Consider the following 12,827-nt stretch of genomic DNA (forward strand, 5'->3'; position numbering starts at 1 on the left):
AATAATGAATAAAAAAATAGGAATGTGGGTAAGCTACTGCAAACAGCATAGTGAACGCATTATTGTGGTCAAGGTAGACACGAAGCCCACGCCTACTACAGTGGTATAAGTTTATATGCCAACTAGCTCTGCAGATGACGAAAAAGCCGGCCGAATGTGGCCGAGCGGCTCTAGGCGCTACAGTCCGGATTCATACGACACCTACGGTCGCAGGTTCGAATACTGCCTCGGGCAAGGATGTGTGTGATGTCCTTAGGTTATTTAGGTTTAAGTAGTTCAAAGTTCTAGGGGACTGATGACCTAAGAAGTTAAGTCCCATAGTGCTCAGAGCCATTTGAACTATTTGATTTGATGACGAAGAAATTGGTGAAATGTATGATGTGATAAAAGAAATTATTCAGATAGTGAAGGGAGACGAAAATTTAATAATCATGTGTGCCTGGAATTCGGTAGTAGGAAAAAAGAGAGAAGGAAATGTAGTAGGTGAATATGGATTAGAGGTAAGAAAGAAAAGAGGAAGCCACCTGGTAGAATTTTGCACAGAGCATAACTTAATCGTAACTAACACTTGTTTCAAGAATCATGAAAGAAGGTTGTATACATGGAAGAAGCCTGGAGATACTAGAAGGTATCAGATAGATTATATAATGGTAAGACAGAGATTTAGGAACCATGTTTTAAATTGTAAGATATTACCAGGGGCAGATGTGGATTCTGACCACAAGCTATTGGTTATGAATTGTAGATTAAAACTGTAGAAAATACAAAAAGGTGGAAATTTAATAAGATGGGACCTGAATAAACTGACTAAACCAGAGGTTTTACAGAGTTTCAGGTAGAGCATAAGGGAACAATTGACAAGAATGGGGCAAAGAAATACAGTAGAAGAAGAATGGGTAGCTTTGAGGGATGAAGTAGTGAAGGCAGTAGAGGATCAAGTAGGTAATAAGACGAGGGCTAGCAGAAATCCTTGGGTAATTGAAGAAATGCTGAATTTAGTAGATGAAAGAGAAAATATAAAAATGCAGTAAATGAAGCAGGCAAAAGGAATACAAACGTCTCAAAAATTAGATCCACAGGAAGTACAAAATGGCTAAGCGGGGATGACTAGAGAACACAAGTAAGGAGTTAGAAGCATATATCAGTAGGGGAAAGAAGATGCTGCCTACAGGAAAATTAAAGAGACCTTTGAAGGAAAGAGAGCCAGTTGTATGAATATCAGGAGCTCAGATGGAAACCCAGTTCTAAGCAAATAAGGGAAAGCAGAAAGGTGGAAGGAACATATAGAGGGTCTATACAAGGGCGATGTACTTGAGGACAGTATTATTGAAATGGAAGAGAATGTAGGTGAAGATGAAATGGGAGACATGATACTTGGTGAAGAGTTTGACAGAGCACTGAAAGACCTGAGTCGAAACAAGTGAAACGTCCCCTTAGAACAATTATACAAGACTGTGCTTAAACTGACTCACAAAATTTATAGCGCAACGCAATCTGACTTTCAAAAATCCCTACAAAAGAATGGCCCTGACTAACATTAATCTATACGTTTCACAAATCACTTACCTCACAAAAATCTTGGTTACTCGAACTACTGCAATACAGCAAGCGCCACTACTGGTAGCTAAATACAAGATTAAAACTACGGAAGGCACTAACTACTGATAGGCATAGTTAGCAAATGAAAGATTTTAATAGAGAACAAACAATGTATTTACCTTAATAGTGTTCAAAAGTCATATAGCAGTTCATGACACCCAGTCTTACAAATGTCAAAACTCCACCATTTCTCTCCCCCCATCCACCACTGTAGGCGGCTCACCTCCAACTGCGCAACGCTATGCGCTGTTAACAGCCGACAGCCCAACACTACAATAGACAACAACAATGCAAACCCGCCACAGACTGCACACAGCACAGCCAGTGATTTTCATACAGAGCGCTACGTGGCGTTACCAATAAAAGAAACCTACACAGCCTACTTACATAGCCCCCATGCTCCCCACAAAAAATTTTACAAATTGTTTTGGGCAGTGGCCAATACAAATTTGAAAAAAAATTCATAATTGCAATAACAAAGAAGTCAAATGCACACACTTACTGATACAATTTTCGTCAAAAGGTGAAATTTTCTCATAGTCCCTAAAGGCAGTCCTGATCATTCATCAAAGTGAAATTGCAGTGTTTTTTTCTCAAAGTCTGAGCAGTAAAATAAAATGCACTCGGAAGTAGTGGATTTCCTTGCAGTCTTGAAGAAGTAGTGTTGTCCTTCCAATATAAAGACGGTGCTGACTCTTGACATGCAGACAGGTATTGGGCCACAACAGAGCAAACCCACAGCAGAGTCAGTCGAAGTTGAAGGATATTGGTAGGTAGGTCATCACAGAGCAGACCCACTGTAGTCCATGTAGAGACGGTCAGCAGCCATCTGTTGTGATTGTGCAGTTGCACAACCACTATCGAATAGTCTTGCAGAGAATATAGCAAGTCCATGAACCACCACTTGTGCACTAAAAAAAAAAAAAAAATGTAGAAATATCCTTAGAAACAACAGTGCTGTTAATCAGTCCCTTGCTCACTTATGAACACATGTCCAAACACTAACAGTCCCTACTTCTCACATATTGTCCATAGACTATGACCAACAGAAACGTGTGCAGTGAAATGTAACTTACAAGTTACTTAATTTGATGAACTGTTGTCAATTACAATTTTATAACATAAGAGTACAATAACAAAAGTACAAAATACATCATTAAAGAACATAACAGTACAGATAACATTTTTAGTAAAACAGGCTTTACAAAAGAATAGAAATAAACATATACATCAGTGTTACAGGAATCATGACATAAGTAAATACATAAAAGGTCTGAATAACTTTCGAAACATCAACTTCACACATGAGCATTAAAATAAAACAGAACAAATAATGTCTAAACATCTTTACAAAGTAAATGACATAGTATTAGAAAAATTCTGCAACATAACATCAGCTAAACACATAAATACAGGAAAAACATAAATACACAAAGGAAAACAAACAAATAGAGGGATAACACAAAAGGAAAGGACAGGGTTTTGTTTCAAAGCAGTATTTTACATGGAGATCTCCCTTCGTTCATCATTATTCCCAAAAAGTCATATCTAAGCCTGCTTTCTGTATTCTGTTCACATCGTCTTTCAAAAATAGTTTTTCTCCGCTGTACACTACTTTTTTTGGCCAAACCATTTTCTTATAGATTCTCAATGCATTTATTCCTATTCATCATAGTTTCTCATATAGTCTAGCCCCTCTTAAGCTAACTTAAACCTACTGAGCTCAGATACATATACCAAGGGACGAGGCAATGCAGCAGCACATAACAATAAACACAAACAGCCATCACAAAAAAATGCAAATTGGCCAAGCTAGCAGCAGTAAATCTAAGTTGGCAAAGCATCTACATCTACATGACTACTCTGCAATTCACATTTAAGTGCTTGGCAGAGGGTTCATCGAACCACAATCATACTATCTCTCTACTATTCCACTCCCGAACAGCGAGCGGGAAAAACGAACATCTAAACCTTTCTGTTCGAGCTCTGATTTCTCTTATTTTATTTTGATGATCATTCCTACCTATGAAGGTTGGGCTCAACAAAAGCAATTGCAATTGCAATATTACAACTAATATAAGGCACTGTGCAGCAAACAAGAAAAATAAATCAGTAGTAAAACTGGCTTAACAGAGTAATAAAAAGTGAAATTTAGTAGCACAGCAGCAGCAAATGTAATAACTTATACCTAAATATGACCAAGCTGAAGCAGAAAAAATAGTACACTAAGGCAACAATGCAGTTAAGGGAAATGTATATTCACATCTTAATGTCTGTCTAATTAAAGTGGTGCACCACAAAAACTTATACTATGAGAAATATTACCAAATAGTTGAAAAGAAAATTACGTATGCAGTTCCTGTGAAGGGAAATGTCTTTTTGTGCTCCCTCATTTTCTTGGAAGTATATCACAAAATTATTATTTACTGGATCTGTAGACAGAAAATATTTATATTAGTACATCTATTAAATTTTGCTTTAACCAATGCTGCAGTGCAGCTAGAAACTAGATATTAAACAAAATAGGCAAAGCAAGGCGTGAAACGTCATTCACTGGCCATATGGCATTTCATAATGCAGTAAACAATCCCTCAACTAGCAAGACAATAGATTTGAAATGTTTCTCATCATTTCATTTAAATAAATATCATAAATTAAGAGCTCCACAGTATAATCATATGTTTTCAAGTTTGAGCGTGTCGTATTTGCGATGCTTTCAACAAAGGAATGTCAATAGCGAGGATAATGGCCTCTTTTTTTTCTCCACCTGTGCCTCTGAAAGGCACACACTAATGTTTTTTTCCAGGCGACTGTCACGCAGCTGGGTGCCCACGACGCATTACGTGCAGGTGGTCACTTATCTTTCTTACTGAAATATTTACGACAGCAGTTTCCGCTACAGTGACAGTCTCATATAAAAATATCACAGGTTGAGAATTTGCGTTTCAAATCTGTAGAAACAAAATCCTGTAAATATAACAGTGTCCAAAAAATTTTCGCCAGCATAGTGATACATTCATGCATATACACACATTTCATAACTCTTAAAGTACGATTCTCGGTTTCCAGCATTCTGTTTCAGAAACCAGAGTCCCTAACCACTACTCATTATTCCTTGCTTTATTACACATATACATATTCTTAGACACTTCTTCAATATTTCACCATATTAAATATGTAGCATAATCAAGTTCCTCATATAGCATCGGCTTATTGATCATAAACATACCGCAACAGCGTAATACACATCGTCATCACAACATCATAAAACCTCAGCCAAATCTCAAAATCGTCGTAGCTTCCACAAATAATTTCAAAACCTAAAAAAAAATTCTCTTCTCATGTCAAAAGTGCCAGCTACCTCAAACGTACTTTAAAAATCATGATCCCATACCAGATACATCATTCAAAGCTGTCATAATATCGCAATGGTTCCGAAAAAATATGAACAGTTCACAAAGTACAGACAAAATACAATTTAGTAAGTGTGAAGTTATCCAACTGTGTAATTACGTAAACATCTGTCAGTGATGTAGTAAAAAAAAAATGTTTGTTTCTCTGTTAAATAATCAGAAATATGGTACAGAAGTGCAAAGTTGTATAAGCAAATACCATATTAGCTAGGGCTCCTTGTGCTTGCCAAACACATGGTACACAGAGTAAGTGTGTACCCCCCTGAGGATTAATGAATAATACTCTCAGGTGTTACAGATTACAGCAATGGAATGAAATGTATCACGAAAAACCTTTGTATCTTTGTACTTGAAATATCTTTAAAAATAAATGTTTTAAGTACAAAATTAATCACTCAAATACGTGTACTGTAGCGCTAAACTGTGCGTCGTATTGTAAGATAATCTCTGTGGAAATGTCGTAGTTATCGTCCTCCGAAAGCTAAGTTCTGCAAAAGTCAATGTACTTACCTCCTGATAAACAAAAGTGAAATGCTTTGCGTATAGATATCTTAGTTACTACGCGTATTGCCGTGATGAAGAAAGTACTGTGCTGTAACGTATTGTTGTGCTACAGAAAAGGCTGTCTCATTGTAGCTATACCACAAAAGTTACTACTAAACCATGTTGTACTTTCCAGAATAATTCAGAAAAACTGTGCAGATATAAAACAGAAACACTGCAAAAGCAACATTGTAAATTGTCACTCATTAATAGCGTCGTGATAAAATCGTGCAGGTGTCACATAAACTAACCACTGAGTCATCTGATATTTCACAGAAAGTACTTTAAATCCAGAATGTATTTTCAAGTAAACCAAAATGTTGCATTAAAATCTCATTAGCAGTACTGGTAAATGTTCTAAGTATTTGAGCCTTATAGACGTTACGTAATCGTGCAACTAACAAGCAAGAATGTACACACACAATAACACTGTGTCGTTTGTTCACAATAACAATGCATTCGTAATTTCTGTTTAAATAAGTTCTCTTGGTTCTTGACTGGATATTTAACTTCAAACACTGCTGCATGTTAACAGTTTCTCAGTGTGACAAATTGTACTAGTAGCGTGAAGTGAGAAATTTTATGGCAAAGACAAAGTTAAAAAGCAGATTATCTTTCAATAAACGGTTTTACATGTGAAATGTGGTGTAAACCTTTACTCTTCCTAGTACGCAGAGTTTCAACTTCAACGCAATTATCATGTGGTATACGTCGGATTCTGTAAGGTCCATTATAAACTAGAAAGAATTTGTGACTCAAGTGTTTCTTCTTATGTGACAATGTATGAGCTTTAATGAGAACTTTCTGACCAATATATAATTTCTTTACATTTGCTTTACCGTGTAGTTTTCTCCTTTTGTCTGCTGCAGATTTTATATTTATAATAGCCAAATCAATTATGTCTTTGTGCCGTAGTTTACGTGTATTCGGGAAATGTACAAGCTCTCTGATTCTGTTCGGTGGTTCTTCATTCTTCAGTACAAGAGTAGGTGGTAAAGCAGTAAAGTCATGAGGCATTTCATTCAGCACGTTTTGAAATAAGTGTAAATATCTGTCCCAATTCTGATGCTTTCTGTGTCAATAAAGTCTGCAAAGCTTATTGATTTCTTTCATAATCCGTTCGGAGGGATTACAATGTGGTAAGTACAATGAAATAAAAACAGGTTTGATTTTATGATTCCGAAGCATGCGTGACCAAACAGCAGATCTGAATTGCGGTCCGTTATCTGAAATGACTTTAGCAACGTGGTCAATTTCATAAGAAATTTTTAACAAAGGCGTTGGATACAGACCGTCCAGTGGCTTCACGTAACGGAGTGAAAGAAACAAATTTTGAAGTAAGTTCAACAGCGACTAGAACGTACGAAAATCGATTCGATGTTCTGACAAGGGGTCCCAAGAGATCAACAGCAGCAAATTCTTTTAATTTAGAAGGAATGATAAGAAACAACAGAGCACGATGTGAGATAGTAGATGGTTTTGCCTTTTGACAAAGTTTACAAATATACAAGACTCTTCGAATTTTCTTTTCCATATTGTTAAAATAACAAGTCGTCCGAAGAATATGATAACATTTTCGTGGGCCAAAATGTCCATAGCTGAAATGAATGTACCAAATGAGCTTATTAACAAAATCTTCAGGAATGCAAAGTACCCATAGCTTGCCATCAACAGTGCAGCGTTTGAACAGTATGTTGTTTCTAAGCAGATAATAATGCCGAATCTGTGTGTGTGTCTTTTCATGCCATTTGCTTTTGACGTCTTTCCAAATCGGATCTTTATTTTGTCCATGACCAATGTCCTTTAAAGATGTGGTGATCAAGATTTCAAAGGCAACTTTCTGAATGTAAGGAATCCTGAAATTTTTCTCGAGGTTGCTTTCTGTGTTACTTTTCTCAAGCCCAGCCGGTGCGCGTGACAGTGCGTCCGCAACAATGTTTTCCTTGCCGGAAATGTAGACTATTGTGAAGTGGAATTCTTGCAGAAACAATGCCGAACGTTTTAACCTGTCATGATTTAATTTTGAAGACATAAGAAATTGTAATGCACGATGATCACTGCATACTTTTACATGCTTACCAGAAAGAAAGAAACGGAATTTGTTAAATGCCCAAACGATAGCTAAAGCTTCTAATTCAGTAACGGAGTAATTTTTTTTCAGATTTTGTTAGCACTCTGCTAGCAAAAGCAATGGTTTTCTGAACAGTAGTGTCAACTTCTACGGCTTCGTGAAATAAATGGGCACCATGACGGACTTTAGAAGAATCTGTGTAAAGGCAAATATCTTGTGACAGATCTGGATGAGCTAGTATTGGCGCCTTAAGTAACGCTGCTTTCAACGAATTGAATTCCAACTGCGCTTGTTCGTCCCAGTTCGAAATAGTATTTTTTTCAGTGAGAGAACAAAGTTTTGGTGTAACTAGAATTTGAATATTCAGAAAACGACGATAAAAATTTACGAGACCTAGAAAAATACGGATTTTTTTTTTTTTTTTTTTTTTTTTTTTTTTTTTTTTGTGGATGGAACTAGAATGGCTCTGATTGCTTCTAACTTTTCAGGATCCGGCTGAATGCCTTCAGAAGAAATAATATGTCCAAAAACTTCACCTTTGTCCTACCGAATTCAGACTTTTCCAAGTTAACTGTAATTCCAGATTCTGCAAAAATATGTAACACGCTGTTGAGGATGCGATTGTGTTGCTCCCATGAGGCTTCTGCTCTCAGAATATCGTCCACATATAAGGTGGTGTGACGTTTTAATAAGTTAGGTAATATGGAATTTAGCCCACGAATGACTGCTGCCGAAGAAATGTACAAACCAAAAGGAAGTTTCCGAAACTGATAACAAACGCCGAAACAAAGGAAAGCTGTGTATTTTCTACACTCTGGATGAAGTTCGATCTGATAAAAGCTGCATCTGAGATCAATAGAAAACAACACTTTTACACCATTAAAATTTTGAAGAAGTTCTTCCAACGTTTGCGGCCTGTCTGTTTCAGAAATGATGATAGTATTGATTTGCCTCGAATCTAAGACAAGCCTGATCGATCCATTTTCCTTCTCAATAACATGTAATGGATTGTTGTATGAGCTTACAGCAGGCTCAATAATGCCCTCGTCAAGCATAGATTGTATTTCTGTTGTAACACGGTCCCTATATTGCGCCGGATTTACGTATGGTCTAACACAAAATTTAGTATCCTCACGAACACGAAATTGGTATTGAAATCCCTTGATTGTTCCTGTTTTGTGAGTAAAAACTGTGGAATGTGCTTGTAAAATCTCATAAAGGTCCTGCCTATCAGTGTCATTACAATTCTCAATTGTTTGAATTTTATTCTGAATTAACTCATAGTTTCAAATATGCCGTCGATATCATCCTTGTCAGTACTTGCAGAGTGATTGTTAGTGTCTAGTTCCGTCGAAAATTCCGAACTGTTGTCTAACAGGAGGTAAAGCCGATTAATTTCTTCGTCATGGTTTGAGAACCAATCCTCAAATATCAAAGCTATTGACTTACCTTGTTTCTCTAAACTTATTTCAGCATCGTGAAAGTTTAAGATTGCTTTGTATTGATTCAAAAAGTCTACTCCCAATATAATTTCCGTCGACAATAATGGAACAATAAGAAAGTTCATAGAGAAGCTGTGACTTTGACAAAAGAATTCTAAGTTGGTTTGTTGGCGTACATCTACACTTTTTCCAAAGATTGCACCTTGTAATTTAATCTTATGTAACAGAAGTGTGGGACAATCGTTCGATTTGTTGCATTTGCTAAAGGTTGTTTCACTAACTGCTGAAATGGGACTGCCAGAGTCAAGTACTGCCGTAAATTTTACGTCATTTACTGTAATGTGAATCACAGGATATGCAATTTTACGTCGTGTCCCTGGAGTAAGATGTCCCTAATGTCTTCCATTTTTACGTAATTACTAGCTACGGCAGCTGCGTCGTCATTTTCAGAAGTACGTTTTTTGGCTGCCAGCGGTATGAGTCATTGCCTATTGTCTCTTTGTTGGCGCGCGTCGTTATTGGGATTTGGAGACCTAACTTCTACAAATTCACCTTGTCGAGAGGGCCCTGCTCTGTTTGATTCCCGCCAGTTCTGCTGCAATTCAGGTCTGTCGTTACGATCATATCGTCTGTCGTCGTGTCGGTAGACTCCATAGTTTCTTTCTTGTCGGTTAAGTGGTGGAGAATTTCTCCCTGAATCGTAACTGCGCGCTGGACCGTTGCGTCTAAAGTTATTCTGTCTCCCTTGATAATAATTATTTTGGTTCCCATATTGTCTGTTTCTCTGATTGTCTCTGTGATAGTCACTACCGCGGAGAGGCGATCTTTCCCTTTAATTATTACTACTCTGCCAACGGTTGTCATATGGGTGGTGTCTGTTTTGGTCACGATTTGTGTTGTGAGAATTGCCTTGTCGTGTCCAGTTATTATTTCCTTCATCGCGGAATTGCGACGGATGTGACCTGTAATTGTTGTGTTCCTGTTTTCGCGTTCCGCGATTGTCAGCGTTAATTTCCAGTTCTTGTAACAGTCTCTGAAAGGCTTCAATGTCATCTTTGCAACGTCCTGCCAAAATAATATGTCGTAACTGTCCAGGTAGTTTAATTAAGCAAATGCGGATGAATTCTGAGGGGCTGTATCGGTTTGACAGGTACTGATTCTTGTCCAACATGTCTTCAAAATATTTCACAAGACTGGAAAATTCAGATTGTTCGAAATGTTTCATCATTATGATGCTATGCTTTACTCGGTCTTGTGTAGCTTGAGACCAATATGCTGAGAGGAAGGCATGATAAAATTCTTCTTCACTGTGACAATCGTGAATGACCGATCGCATTCTTCAGTTGGTTCATTCTCTGAGTAGCTACACATAAATTCTAATCTGTGTTCTAATGACCAATTGGGAGGTAAACAATGAGAGAATTGATGGAGCCACGCTTTTGGATGAATGTCGGTGCCAGAATTCTTAAATGTTTTGAATTTACGTGTAGTAATGAACAACTTATAGTCAAAATCATCGTGTCGGCGAGTAGCATATCGGCGGTCATTGTTATGTCGTGTCGGCGGTTCCATCTCAAAATTTGGTGCACCTTGCCAATTTCTTTCATAATTTCCGAAATGCCCTGTGTTATTATTTTGTGGCTTTTCTGTTTTTCTAATTTCCTCTTCCCATGTTGGAGCGCGAGTGACCTCTGAAATATGTAATTTTTGTATTATTTGTGCCAACTGATCTTGTACTTCCAGGATTTCTCTTTTGTATTGCGTATTAATTTGATTCTGATTTTGTTTGAATTTCTTAATTTGTTCATACTCTTCTGTGTCAGTGATGGTTACAGGTCTTGTGTCATTCAGATCATCATCTACCTTTGCAGATAAATTAGTGAACTGATCCGAAAGTTCTGCTACTTTCTCTGACATTGTACTTATTTCCTCAGTGTGTTTTTCTGAACCAAGTTTCAGTGTGTCCATTTGTGTTGAAATCGTATCTACTGTGCCCTTTAAGTTTTCCTGAGTTTTTGAAAGTAGCGTAACCGAATCGGTAGATGCAACTGAGTCAATTTTAGCCCACAAGGTCTCATGATTTTCATGAACAATGGTTTGCAGGTCTTTTATGGCTGCTTCGTTATTCTGTAATGCATTTTCATGCCGCGAAAAAATAGGTTGAAAATGCTCACAAATTTGTGTTTTTACGTTATTACAGACTTTTTGACATTTCGATTCAATGTTATGTAACTCAGTAGTTAAATCTTCAAGTGTTTGTTCAAGTGTGGTGTCTAACTTTTGAAGCTTTTAATGTGTTTGTCTCTGATTTTGTTCCATTGTGTCTAACTGTTGCTGTGTTTGTCTTAGGTGTTGTTCCATTGTGTCTAACTGTTGCTGTGTTTGTCTCTGGTGTTGTTCCATTGTGTCTAACTTTTGAAGATTTTGTTCCATTGTGTCTAACTTTTGAAGCTATTGCTGTGTTTGTCTCTGATTTTGTTCTATTGTGTCTAACTTTTGAAGCTTTTGTCCCATTTGTTGCATTAATTGTAATAACAATGCACTGGTGTCTGAAACATGTTCCTCAGTGCTTTTCGGCAGTGATTTTGCACCGGCAACATTCACATTTTGACAAGCGGAAAATGTGTCTTGACTCATTTGAGAAAACAGTGAGAACCCAATACCTGAGTCTACAGTATTTGCAATATTGTGTTCTGTCATTCCCGATTCCTGAGGCGAGGTGTTGCCGACCGATCGATCGATAATGCTTCCCTGTTCACTACCTGTTTCACTGCCTACACCATTATTTGACGCCCGCTCCATTTCCCTATGCACAATTACCAAATTACTACTTTGAATATCTGTTAATTCATTACACAGTGGTGCTGGTAAGCTACGCTCGTTGTCACTATTATTTCTCAGTTTACTTTGGAACCTAGTGTTACGTTTTTCACACGCCATTATTGTCACAATATTTCGCAAGATAACACAGAAAAACACAATTTGAAGAGCAAAACAAGAAAACATATTAACATAACATTGAAAATAATATCTCGTTAATTGCAAGCGCAGCTGCGAAATACTTGGTGCAAATCTACATGCATGCCCCAACTGTTTTACTGTACAAGAATGAAAAACTACAACTACAAAGGAAATTCTTTCTATGATTAAGCGCTAGCAATAAACAATAGCTACACTAGTTACACAAACTACAAGAACAAAATCAGAAGATTCCAGTGAGGTGTCCTTGGCTAAGGGTCGACATATGAAACGTCCCCTTAGAACAATTATACAAGACTGTGCTTAAACTGACTCACGATATTTTTAGCGCAACGCAATCTGACTTTCAAAAATCCCTACAGAAGAATGACCCTGACTAACATTGACCTATACGCTTCATAAATCACTTACCTCACAAAAATCTTGGTTACTCGAACTACTGCAATACAGCGAGCGCCACTACTGCCAGCTAAATAAAAGATTCAAACTACGGAAGGCACGAGCTACTGATAGGCATAGTTAGCAAATGAAAGATTTTAATAGAGAACAAACAATGTATTTACCTTAATAGTGTTCAAAAGTTATAATATATATATAGCATCCAGTCTTACAAATTTCAAAACTCCGCCATTTCTTTCCCCACGTTCACCACTGCTGGCGGCTCACCTCCAACAGCGCAACGCTACGCGCTGTTAACAGCCGACAGCCCAACTCTACAATAGCCAACAACAATGCAAACCAGCCACAGACAGCACACAGCACAGCCAGTGATTTTCATAC

This window comes from Schistocerca gregaria, chromosome 6 (genome assembly GCF_023897955.1).
Source record: "Schistocerca gregaria isolate iqSchGreg1 chromosome 6, iqSchGreg1.2, whole genome shotgun sequence".
Taxonomy (NCBI): Eukaryota; Metazoa; Arthropoda; class Insecta; order Orthoptera; family Acrididae; genus Schistocerca; species Schistocerca gregaria.